This window comes from Chaetura pelagica, unplaced genomic scaffold, assembly GCF_000747805.2.
Source record: "Chaetura pelagica isolate M959 unplaced genomic scaffold, ChaPel_1.0 scaffold135, whole genome shotgun sequence".
In the NCBI taxonomy this organism is placed as follows: domain Eukaryota; kingdom Metazoa; phylum Chordata; class Aves; order Apodiformes; family Apodidae; genus Chaetura; species Chaetura pelagica.
The window spans coordinates 2,752,087-2,764,578 of record NW_009953649.1 but is presented as its reverse complement, the minus strand read 5'-3'; positions in this window follow the sequence as shown (position 1 = coordinate 2,764,578).

Here is a 12,492-nt window from a genome sequence, read left to right as displayed (position 1 = left end):
ACTAGTAGCTGCAGATGTCCTTCTGCTTATTTTATAATGCTGTCCCACAACACTCTTGAATACGTCTCCTTTACAGGTCTCAAGTTTCACATGTTTTCTCTAGTTAAAAGCCTTAGCTGGGAGCTGAAACAAAAACAGTAACCAGCTTTGAACTATGTGCCCATCACATAAAGTCTTTCTTATGTTGGACTTTGTAAGTGCATGGATCTTTGCCTGTGCTTATATGGTGATTAGGTAAATTCTTTTCTTTTAACGTGCTTCAATAACAATGGTTTATTCCAAAATTTTGACCTCTAAAATTTGGTTAGCATCTTCATATTGAAGCCAACGCATTGTGGTGCAACTTTGTCAAAAGAATTGACTTTTTTTTTTGCCTTTTTCTAATTCAAACCTCTGTTTTCCTTGACGTGTCATCTCCAGTTAACAATAGCAGCTTAAGGTAATTTTCTGTTTTCTGTTGTCTATATTAAGCAGACAGCTCTTTTGTTTCTTGATATTCTGCTTTCTGCAGAGCAAATCCATAAACTTTGAGTTGATTTGTATAGGATAATAATAAAACTTGAGTACCAAAGTTGTACCAGAATAGCTGTTACTTTTATATATTTTGTATTTATAATGCTTTTCTAGATTTAAAATAACAAAGAAGTGCTAAAGGAGGAGCAAAATTCCAGTGACTACACCAGCATTTATCCACTAAATGAACACCTTTATTGGTATTATAAAAAGCATGTGGTAGGATGGTAGGATACAGAGGATGTAGGCATACTGTATACAGTCTAGTAGAAAGCTATGCTGAAACATGTAAATGGATGAACACAGCATATGTAAACATAGTATATCAATATATTTTTTTTCCATATTATTTCTTGTAAAGTGTTTTCCAAGAGGGAAAAACAAGAGCATGTGAATGGAATACTGATCCCACTGATAATCATGGCATGTGATCCGCAGGGATGGCTAGTAGATTCAAATCATTGTCAGCTCCTGCCTTCTAGGCAGCAATCTTTCAATGCAGGATTTACCAAAAGATCAGGAAAACAGCTGTGACATGTGATTTACTTAAAAATGTAGCTATTGAATGTACAAAATTATTCAAGACATAGAGCACCAATTAGCTGGTAAAATCCAGCTACGGCTTTAATTGTTTTAAGATTTCTGTGGGGATATTAGTCTATGAAGAGCTGAAAGGGGGTGAGGGGCAGGGATGGGCTGTGTTCTGGAAGTTCAGTTTCCTAAGACACAGCAAACAGCAGAAATATACAGTTGAAAGGAAAAAAATAGGGGCTGAAGGACATGTTGGACAACTTAAGCAGGGGAATAACTGAGAGAGAGATTTTCCCTGACCCTCAGTTAGAGCATCACTGTAGGTGTCCAGTCCATACAAACACATGCACTCACTCTCTACAGTGCTGGTGGGAATGATGTTTGAAGGTGGATTTTCAAGCTCCCTTCTTTACAACACAGAAAGCTATGAGAAAAATGTAGTTGTCAGCACCACGATTTTTACTTTTCTATTTCTTTTTTAAGGTGCATACTTGCTTTTCAGTCATACATACTCGTACCTTCCCCACCCTCTGCCCTTCCCCACAACTCCTGGAGCTCTCTGTACTACTAAGTATCTAGCTTCATATCTGTTTTAGCTATCTATCTCTCTGTTATAGCTGCTATAGCCATATTTCAACAAGCTTTCCTGCTAAAATATCCTGTCTGAAAACTCAGACCGACAGCTTAGAGAGTGAGTTTGGATGGATGGATAGATAAAGGGTTATCCAGAATAGCTCTTAGAGCTGTCTATTTTAGCAAACTATTTGAGATGTCAGCCTCTATGTATTTATAGCCTTTTTATCACACTAGTATCTGAACACCTATCAATTTAGCATTAGAAATCCAGTCCAAGTCTCAATCCAATAGTGGACACTTGCTAGCTGTTCCCTACTTGCCTTAGATCAGTAGAATAAAAGATGTGATAGCCATTCATGCTTTGCTTTCTCCTTCCTAGTCTATTATCTGAAAGCTTAATCTAGGGCTTTGTAAACTGTCAAGAGAGGTTCTTTTTGGTGATTCCTTAGAAAAGGTAGTTTGTATTTCTTCAGAACTGCTCTCTGAAAAAAGTTTTACCTCTTTCTGAAAAGAAATTTTCATTCAATTCTTGCAAAATTTCCAAACTAAAGTGTTAATTTCCATTTTCCCCAAACTTTTCCTTCCTTTTTTGTATTATACCCTTTTTCATGTCTTTTCCCTTATATGTGGAGTTGGTTTTGTTTTTCGTATTACTAGCTGGTGAATAAGCCAAAGAGAAAGTGAAGATTTCCCCTCCTCTCCCCCCAGGAAATATAACGGATAGCACTTCATTGAATGTATCACCAAGTGATAGAGATATTTGCTTGGTGGTCAGAAATGCTAAGCTTTGAAAGTGAACTAGTTCTCCAGTATGCAGAGCTGAGGGTCATCTCAAGAGATTAAAAAGGAAGCATTAAATAAAATTGGAAGTTTCACATCTGAGAACTTCTTTTGGTATTTTTGTTGTGTTGTTTTTGTTGGTTTTTTCTTAAGAAAATAATTAAGAGAAATAATCTAAGGGTGCTGTGTTCCCAAGCATGAGAAGGGCATAATGAATATGTGGACTGCTCTTGGAGTTTATGCTGATCACAAAACTGTATCCCACACATCAAAGCAGGCATCTACATCTAGTCTTTAGAAATGGTCAGCATTTCACGCTGTAAAAAAAAAATGGCACTTGTTACTCCCTAAGTTAACAGGCAGAACAGAGTCAGGTTATGAGAAAATACAGTATGATATATATAGCACAATACAGCTCTTTGTGCAATCCATGATCCTGATTGTTGATGCAGTCATATGTCATTAGTAGAGCTCAGTTAGTCTCTCCTCATTGTAAGATCCGTGCAAAGGTCCTTCTGCAGCACTGGAAGGTTCTCATGTTACCCGAGACATTCTGAGGAAGCACCAATAAAAGGAACCAGGTTGACACAGTCACAAGTAACCCACATACATACAGATACAAGTTCACACCTCCATTATTGCTTGGATCAGGCAATTTTCTGGTCATACCTCTTCTGAATAAGCAAAGAGGAAGACCAGATGTGTGAAGCCAGAGGCATACCTGCTTCTGTTGAAAAGTGAGTGCTTGTTTCTCTTCAGGGGGGAAAAGCTTCCTCATGTGGTCTCAAGGAGCAAAAGACTTTTTTTAAACAATTTTTTTTTTATCCTTCTCATCCATAGCTCTGAGGCACTGGAGACAGCAATAAGGCTGTACTATATGAGAATCCATCGGTTGGCCAGAGGAAAGTGGCATTTGTGGCTGAGTTCAGAATTTGCAGCTTCCTAGCATTTGTTCCCAAATCACGCAGGGCCCGTTTGTTCCATGTCAGTATTTCCATTCGGTTTCCACTAGAGGAGGTCTTGGATTACACTGTTTCCCTTTCATTGAGTTTGAAGTTCTGGTGTAGATAGGTGATTATTTCCCCGGCTAATTCAGTATGAAATTGAATTGAATGAGCATTGATATATTTGGCTCTTCAATTAAATAGGAGACATTGCAGAGCAATGTTTTTGTAGACTTGCTCAGCAGGCTGCTCAGCAGGCTGAATATGCATATTTTTCATGGAATCATGGGCTTGTCAGATTTTTCTCCTTTCTTTTTTGTTGACTTCATTCCTTTTTTCATATGAAATTAAAATGAAATATACTTGAAATACTAATTAACACTAGTATTCTGGAAAACAACAAAAGAAAACCTAAAACACTTAACTGGTGGAAGAAATCCAAGTTAGATGGGGAAAAACATAGCAGAGAGTTGTATGAGGATTTGTTCTGAAACAGCTGAGGGAGAGAGCAACTAGAAGATGAGGATGGTGCAGGATGGATCTTTGTATTGGGTCTGGTTCAGATGGAGTAAGTTTTCCTCAAAGCAGCCTGTGTGATGCTGTGCTTTAGCTTTGTGGGCGAAACAGTGGATAACACATCGATGGTTTAGTTATTGCTGAGCAGAGCTTATGCAAGCTCATGCAGCTTCAAGGCCTTCTCTGTTTCTCACCTGCTGCCCTAGCAAATATGCTGGGGGTGGGAAACAGGCTAGGAGGGGGAAGCAGCCAGGACAGCTGACTTGAACTGAGCAAACAGGTGTTGCAGCCCATATAACATTGAACACAGGAGTAATTTTGGGGGTGGGAATTTTTTTCCAAAGTGGACATTATTTAGAGGCTGACTGGGCATCAGAGATAGCAAGTGATGGCTTTTGTATCACTTGGTTTGGTTTGGATCTTTTCTTTCACTTACTAGACTTTTTCTCGACCCACTAGAGTGAGAGCAATTTTTTTTCTTGCTTTTGTCCTTCCAATTCTCTCCCCTATCCCACTGCAGGGAACTGAGTGAATGGGAGGGGGGGAGGAGGTCTTAGCTGCCAAACAGCATGAAACCACCACAATCTGGATAATCTAACTTTGAAAACTGTGAAAAAAGCCGTCTCTTCTTTTGGAGATAAGAACTTGGTATCAGCTCCTCCCTGCTATGCAGCTATTTTTACTACCTACATACTTACTGTATTCATAGGTTGTTTGCAATAAAAATATAACGGGGAGAAAAGGACATGCATATAAATATCAATCCCTAGAGATGTTACTGACAAGTTTCTCTCAAAGGAAACAGCTGATCGATGTATAGGAAAGATGAAGGGGTGTGATCATGATCAGACAACAAGGTTAGCAATATCAGCCAGGTATCCTAAAATAGATGGAAGAGCTGCAATTTCATGTCTTCAGCTACAACCTGGCCTTGTTTTCTGGTTTCAAATAATAAAACAGCAATAAAACATCCATCTACCTGACATCCTTTCATGTTTCCTTTCAATCATGAGTCACAACATCTTTCTTTTCAGGTTTACTCTGGCTTGGCAGCCCTGTTATTGCCTATCACTTTAAGGAGTTGAAAGGCTGAGAATTTATTTTATTTTCTTTTATCTGGCAAGGTTTTTCATGTGGAATCTGTTTCTCACTCGGTTTGCATTTCATCTAGGATAATGCTGGCTATCAGTGCTTGAATAATAATTGAACAGAAGCAAGCTGTTAAGCCTAAGGTCTCAAGCTGGGAAATCTGTGGATGTTGTGTGTGGGTATTTCAAAAGGATGTAACATTCCAAAATTAAGCTGTAAGTACATGCAAAGGTATGGAAAAGTCTGTGCAGCTCTGGCTGGGAAGCTGCATCACTGCTTTCCAGTAGTACCTTCGCTGCACCGAGATCGAGCCCTTCATGTGCTTCAACCATTTTCATCAGTGCTATGCAGTAAAGCATTACAGCACTGTGAGGTGGAAAATAACATCCTGGTAATTTTGAAACATGGATAAGCAGTCTAGAATTGTTTCTCCCACCCCTTCGTATGTTTAGCTTCTGTTGAATGGACTTTTAATAGCTATCCAACTTGAAACTGCTATTTTATTTACATATAATTGGTGCTGCTAAACCATAGATGCTGGTTGTAGCTTTTGTAATTATGTTGCTACACCTTTAGTTTTCAGCAATGCTATACCATTATTGCTCCACCGCCTGTCATCTCTGCTAATAAGAATTTGAAATTGTGGCTCAACTGGCAAGAAAAGGAGGCCTATTCTACAGTATCAGACTGGAAATGGATTGGTGATTACGCATTTTGTAGATTGCTTATATTGAATGCCACTGTTTGACACATCCTACTTGCATTTGGCAGATGTTGGTAGTTGGAGATAAATGGTTTGGAATTGCAGCCTGGGCTCACCTGCAGTGACTGCTAGCAAGCGCCAAGTTATTAGGAAACTCCTGTCTGCAGCAGGCTTGGACTGTGACTTGGGGGCAGGGGTTTAGTTTAGAGGTAGAGGAGCAGAAAATTGTTAATGAAACTTAACAGACATCTACAAAACTACAGAATGTTTTATCTTTTTTCATTAGATTGCTATTTCAATAATTGTAATCCTCTTTATAGTCTCCTATGTTAAGATTTTTTTCTTCAAGTTGAGGGAAAAATTCCATTAATAGTCAAAATAGTAATTGCATCCTCTAAGTCATGATCTGGTGGCTTGAAAACATAGGTTAATTAAAACTTCAGACTAGTTTCATCTTTGAAAACTTTTAACCTTCTCCTACCCTACTTAATCCAGACAGGGTACTGAAACTTCACCAATATATAAGCATTTTAACATGTTTTACTACCTATTCACATGCACAGTTACTGTGCCTGCCAGTTAGAAAATATGATTTCTCTGTGCTCTGGAGAGGAGAGACAAGGAAGGATGTGTTAAGTATTAAGAAAAGGTCTTTCCAGAAGAAATTACTCCATTTGCATATAAGATGCTACAAGACACAAAAATGTGAGTTAATTACAGAGGTTAAACTATAAAAGAAAAAGTCATGCTCAGAGAGAGATGTGCCTGTTCATAGCTATGTATGAATTTATGATACTGCTGATGGATATCTTTTAAGCTTCAGAACTAATAAGAATCCTGAGCACAATGACTGATAGTTGGTTAAAAATAATAGGAGAGTGAAGGGATGGTATTGAATATAGGACTGTTGTGTTTTTTTCTCTGTGGGATCACAGCGTACTAAAAGCCTTTTGCTGTTAATATAAAATAATATATGTTGGGGAAAAAAATCATGCTTCAGCTAAGGAAGAAATTGTACAAACAAGTTGCAGTATAGCCATTTTTTGAGAGTCCTGGTACAAATAAGATTAAATGCACTTATAGAGCAAACCTGAAGAGGCTTTCAGCTTTTCAAAAGGTAGGAATTATTTGCATTGGCATCTCCTGGCAGTGGTTGGTCAGTCTTGTGGTAGAAGTGTGGATTCAGCTTACCTCTCTTGTGGGCACCCTTGTGCAGCTCTTTGGGTAGCACCTGGTCTTTTGCCTTGCTATGCCAAACCAATGGCCATAAATTTTTCAGCAGCCCAGCAGTAAGTAGTTCTTTAGGTTGTGAATCTGCCACCTGCCTTATGGAGGGGAGGGAGCAGTGTATTTTACAACTTTGTCTCAGACTCATAATATTGATGAGTCTCATATCATCTGTTTGTAAAATATTTGGGCAATTGCCTCCAACTTCCAAGTTACATGGAATCTAATGGTGAAATTTGATGAGTTTGTACTTCTTCCTAGACAAACTTTTCCTTTATCCTTTAAACAACAACTCAAGCGTTTGTTGAAAAGCTCTGCATGACTGACAAACTGCTTTTAATCTCACTTATCCCTCTATTCCTCTGTCTTGTCAGCCTTTTTAATGAAGAGTGATCTTTCATGTGAGTATATTGTCCTTATCAGAGCAGAGGAAGGCCTTGCTGTTTAATATAAAGCCCTGAGACTTCCCTGGATGATCAGGTTAGACAAGTAACTGCATCCATACTTTAATCATCCTTTCTGAGTCTTTGGCTGATCAGGTTTTTCTTTACCAAAACAAACTTCTTGATGAGCAAATTCAGGAATATGTGACTGCGGTAAATAGGACAAAACCTTCCGTCCCCTTGCAGTGGTGGAGTTCAAGTGGGGAAGAGGAGGAATGTAAGTAGTTCTTCTCTGGTTGGGGGCTATTACTGAGTGAACAGTAGTTCTGCATCTGTTGATCACAGCAGGTACTGGCTGAACATTCTTTACCAAGGCAACAGTGAGGCTAATATGATCTATGATCTGTAGGTACTTACCAGCTTTAGATTTGGAACTTGGGATAACTGCTGCTAGACTACTGTGTCTAGTTCTGCTGTCCCTACTGAAGGAAACCAGCAAATTTGGAAGGTGTCTAGTGAGAGCATTGCAGTGGCTGACTAAAGGATCTTAACTTGTAGATACCTTGTTGGTCAATAAAATGATTGAGAAAGAACTAAATTATTAGTTTAGTAGTACTTATACAAAGAATAAAAGTGTGATGTCTGAGGGCTTTGCAGTTCAGCTGACAAATATATCTAACAACTGGAAGCTAGACAAAATTGAGAGGAATTTAGTGCCTACTTTTAATAGTGGTAAATAAACACTGGCAAAATGTACTGCCATCAAGGATGGATTTTCTAAACCATGTTGGTGGTGGAACATTACTCAGTATTTTCAAGAGATTTTCTAACTCAAATAGGTATCAGTTCCAGGAACATCTGAGGCAGTCAATGAATATTTTAACCTCACATTAAAGTATTTTTTAAATCATGTATAATACACCCTCCACCTTTAATTCACCTTTAATTCCTTTTTGTGCATTCTTTATACTATGAAATAATGCCTTTTGCTGTATTTCCAGACTTTCCATCAGGTTCTCCTCCTGGTAGACAGTGTCTGTAGTGTATATTGGGGACAGTAAGTGAAGATCCTAACAGAGCTTGGTCTGAGTGCAGAAATAGCAATACAAAATGTGAGAGCAATTATTCTTTTTTCCTGGGTTTTAAAACTGCTATTTTAGACAAAAAGGCAGAAGAGAGGAACATGAGAGGATTTCTAATCTCTGACCATCCTCATCCCTTTTTCAGGCCCGTAGCAGTTCCTACCTGATAAAGAGCTCTATGCTAGTGTTAGGTTTGTAGTTTTACCATTAGTTTGCCCTAGTAGTAACATAAAGGTAGATACTTATGTGTGGCCAGGAGGTCAAGGGAGATGATTCTGCCCCTCTACTCTGCTCTGGTAAGACCCCACTGGGAGTACTGTGTCCATTTCAATACTTAAAGGCAGCTTATATGAAAGATGGGGACAAACTTTTTAGCAGGTCCTGTTCAGATAGGACAAGGGTTCATGGTTTTAAACTAAAAGAGGGTAGATTCAGACTCAATTGTAAGAAAAAAATTTTTTACAGTGAGGGTGGTGAAACACTGGCTCAGTGGAGGTATTCTAGGTCAGGCTGGACAGGGCTCTGAGCAACCTGATCTAGTTGATGATGTCCCTGCTCACTGTAGGGGTGTGGAACTAGATGACCTTTAAAGATCCCTTCCAACCCAAACTATTATATGATTCTATAAAAACTTATGTTAAGCTTACTACTGCAATTAAACACAGGGTTCTTTAGTAACCATTTCTGAACCTTATTCCTTCACTACACATTTCACTCAGAATCATTGCACGGATCTCTTGAAAAGTAGCCCTAGTTCTGCAGCCACCTGAGCTTTCACCAGGGCTGTGGATGGCAGCTATTCTGTGTGATATTTTTTTTACTTATTTATTTTTATTTTGTTTCAATAAAGGTTGTTCAGTGCCTGCAGTACTTCATGCTCAGAATAGAGAAAATGGCAATGTGCTCTCAACAAGCATCTGCACATTTACTCCTCAAGGCTAGAAAGTGCAGTGTTTATATCTGCCTTTATTTCTCAAGTGGTTTTAATGTCTTGTGTTCCTTTTAAAAAATAGGGATTTTTTTCGTTTGTATTTTGTGATTTCTTTTTCATGATGAAGAAAGTACAGACAAGACAATAATAACTTCCATTTTCATTAGTGTCATCTCTGTCTGTCCTGACATGTTCTGATTAATACCCTCTATGAATTTCAGCAGTGGGAAAAGCAGCAAAAAATACTGACTACACTTGAGGTTTATTAGCAGGTTGAGAGACAGGGACGTAAAAAGAATATTCCAAAAGTATATTGATTATGGCAGAATTTGTGTCTGCTTCCAAGTGATTAATGTAACAAAAAATACCCCTGAGAAATAGGAGTAGGAAATCATTGATATTCTCAGAAGTACTCTCCCTTAAGTATATACTATTTGTATTTCCTCTCTCACAGTTTTAAAAAATACTTTTCTATGTAGCTAGTTTGTGTATTCACACCACGAAATGTGACACTTCTAAGAATGAGAGCCACTGTATTTTTAAAGCTTCATCTGCTGTGTGTATAATGGTGTAGACCAGCTACAACTGGTGCCATTTGTTTTAAACACCTCGTTGAATGGAACCATTTTATGGAGAGTTAGCTGACACAGTGGCTTCAAACCATGGCAGCAGCCAGGAGGGCAGCTATGCCTACCACTTTCTCAAAAGTGCTGTCACTATTTGGTCTGAGTCCTCAAATAAGTATGAGCTAACTCTTGGAATAGAGGTTAGTGGGTAGATAAGCCTTTACTATTTAGAAAAAAAAAATAAGTCTTTCCAAACTTGATCCACACAATTATTTATTTATCTGTCCCAGTGTTTCTGTCTCCAGCAGTGGAGAGTATTAGATCTTGGAGAAAAGTGCTAAAACTCCCACAGTGGACAATTATGGAATAAGCTGCTGTAAGGGAAAGTTCCTTCTTAACACCAGGATGCCTTAGGAGTATTTCTGTTCCATCTGTGTAATTGTAAATCTTCATATTATTCCTATAAATGCCAAATCCTTTTATTAATCATTCTGCAAAATTAGTTCTTTTAAAAGTAAATTCTGTGCAATAGCTGTTCAAAAGAAGTAGAAATTAATCTTAAAGTACAGAGATTCTTTCTGTTATCAAAGCAAGGCAAGATCTAACTGATAATTTATAAACATATTTCTTTTCATGGCTAGCCTGATACGTTCCAGTTGAAAGACAAGAGCAATTGATTATTCATTCTGGTTCTAGGCAACTGAATAAATGATGTTACTGCTAGAATATTTCAGACAACTTTCTAATCTTATTTTTTTATTTATCTGTTCCAGTTATTCCTGTAATTCTTTGTATATCACTCATTCCATAATCCCTTGAAACCTACCTCAGATGGTCTTCAGTGTCCTACACTTTTTTTTTTCCCCATGCAGGCTCATGATCTAAGTTTTACACATGTAATTCACAACTAATCTTTGTAAGAAATAGGGTCATAAATTCAGTCGTTAAACATAAACATTAGGTAAATTATAATGCTAATGTGATCCAAACTAAGTAATTTTCTGATATGCATTGACATTTCTGGAAGATATTTAATTATTGATGTACAATGTATCAGGAGTGATTAATCAGAAGGGTATAGTAAGTTCAAATAGATATAAATTATATGTTTTATAATGCTGACATTATTTAATTTACTAGGATCTTAATTTAGTAGTCAGCTTGGGTTAGACTATGTAGGGGCACACTATGGGAATATTAATTTTTGTCTGACTTCTCACAGATTCTGAACTGGCAGCAACTGGGCACAGTTTCCAAGGTTAAATCCTCTGTAAAATTTCAATATGAATGCATGCCTGAAAGACTGTTTAACTTGCATAATGGTGTCAAATGCAAGCAATCTTTTAAAATAAAATGACATTCACTTCAGTTATCCAGGACTGGAGTGGGGATTGGTGTTTAAGCTTTTAATGGTTAGCAAAACCCATGTTGTACCATAAGGTGGTGAAAAATACCATCACCCATTTTACCTATAATTTAATATTCTAAGGTTAAACTGAATATTTCAGATGCTGTAGATTTTATTTTTCTTTCTAACACAAATTTTACTTTCATATGGTAGTACAGATACTGCTTTCTCATTAATATGTAACAGTGTAAGAGAAGAAGTGGACAGTGTGTGTTCTGTATTATGAAAACTATTATCTCTTCATTATAAAACACAAATATGTTTCTAACAAAACTGTCCATACTGCAAATATGTTTAACTCAGCTATTATGCACTGGTCTTATGTAAAAATGCAGGGTTTTCTTATATTCAGCTTCTGAACATGCAGTCTATTGTGCAGGCTGTGTGTGATCGGACAGATTCATTGCTAGCAGGATTGAGTCTGAGGTGATAATTTCTCAGCCCTCCTGGAGGCTGGATTAAGTTCCTGGCCTTTCAATTTGGAAATTAGTTTCCTTTTTAAAGTCAAACTCATCTCCAAACTGCCTTTTCCATCTGAACTGTCAGCTTACCAAAAATCTCCTGTAGTAACACAGTACCAAAGTAGTTGAAAAAATATTTTTATAGTAATAATAATAATAATTTAAAAAATAGAAACATTTTCATGGCCTTCAGGCAAAATCATTCTTTCAGTAAAAATCCGGGTGCAGTTTTAACTAGGAAATGCAGCCAGATAAGAATGTTGGGGCAGTTTAGTATTTTCTCTCAATCTGACTTGCTCAATCATACAAAGCAGACAGAAAGTCCATTATTAAGTCCTTTGTTTATCAAATTCCTGAAGTGTCTTGGGGTAATCTTGCTCTTCCCACTGGTTCCATGGCACCTGAGGAATATTTAAAGGTTCACTTCAGCAACACACATCAGTGCTCAGTAGGAAAAAGACAGCAGCTGTCTAACAGTAACCTCTCCACTCCTGGTTACCCTGGAGAGCAAGCTAATGGAGAAGAAAAAGGAACACCCCATTTCTGTTACAGGTGAGAGAAGTCTTGGGTTTGCCTGCATCTTGTCCATGGAAGTACAGGTGGCTTCCTGCTGGGCCTTTTGCTTTCCCAACATACCATTCGGCCATTACTGGAAGTCATGCAGACACATATAATTGTATTTTTTTTTTATCAATGTATTACTTTTTTGCCTTTTTTTTGTTTTCTTGAGAGGTGACAATATTAACTATACAGACAGTACTTTATTAAAAAAAGGGGGGGGG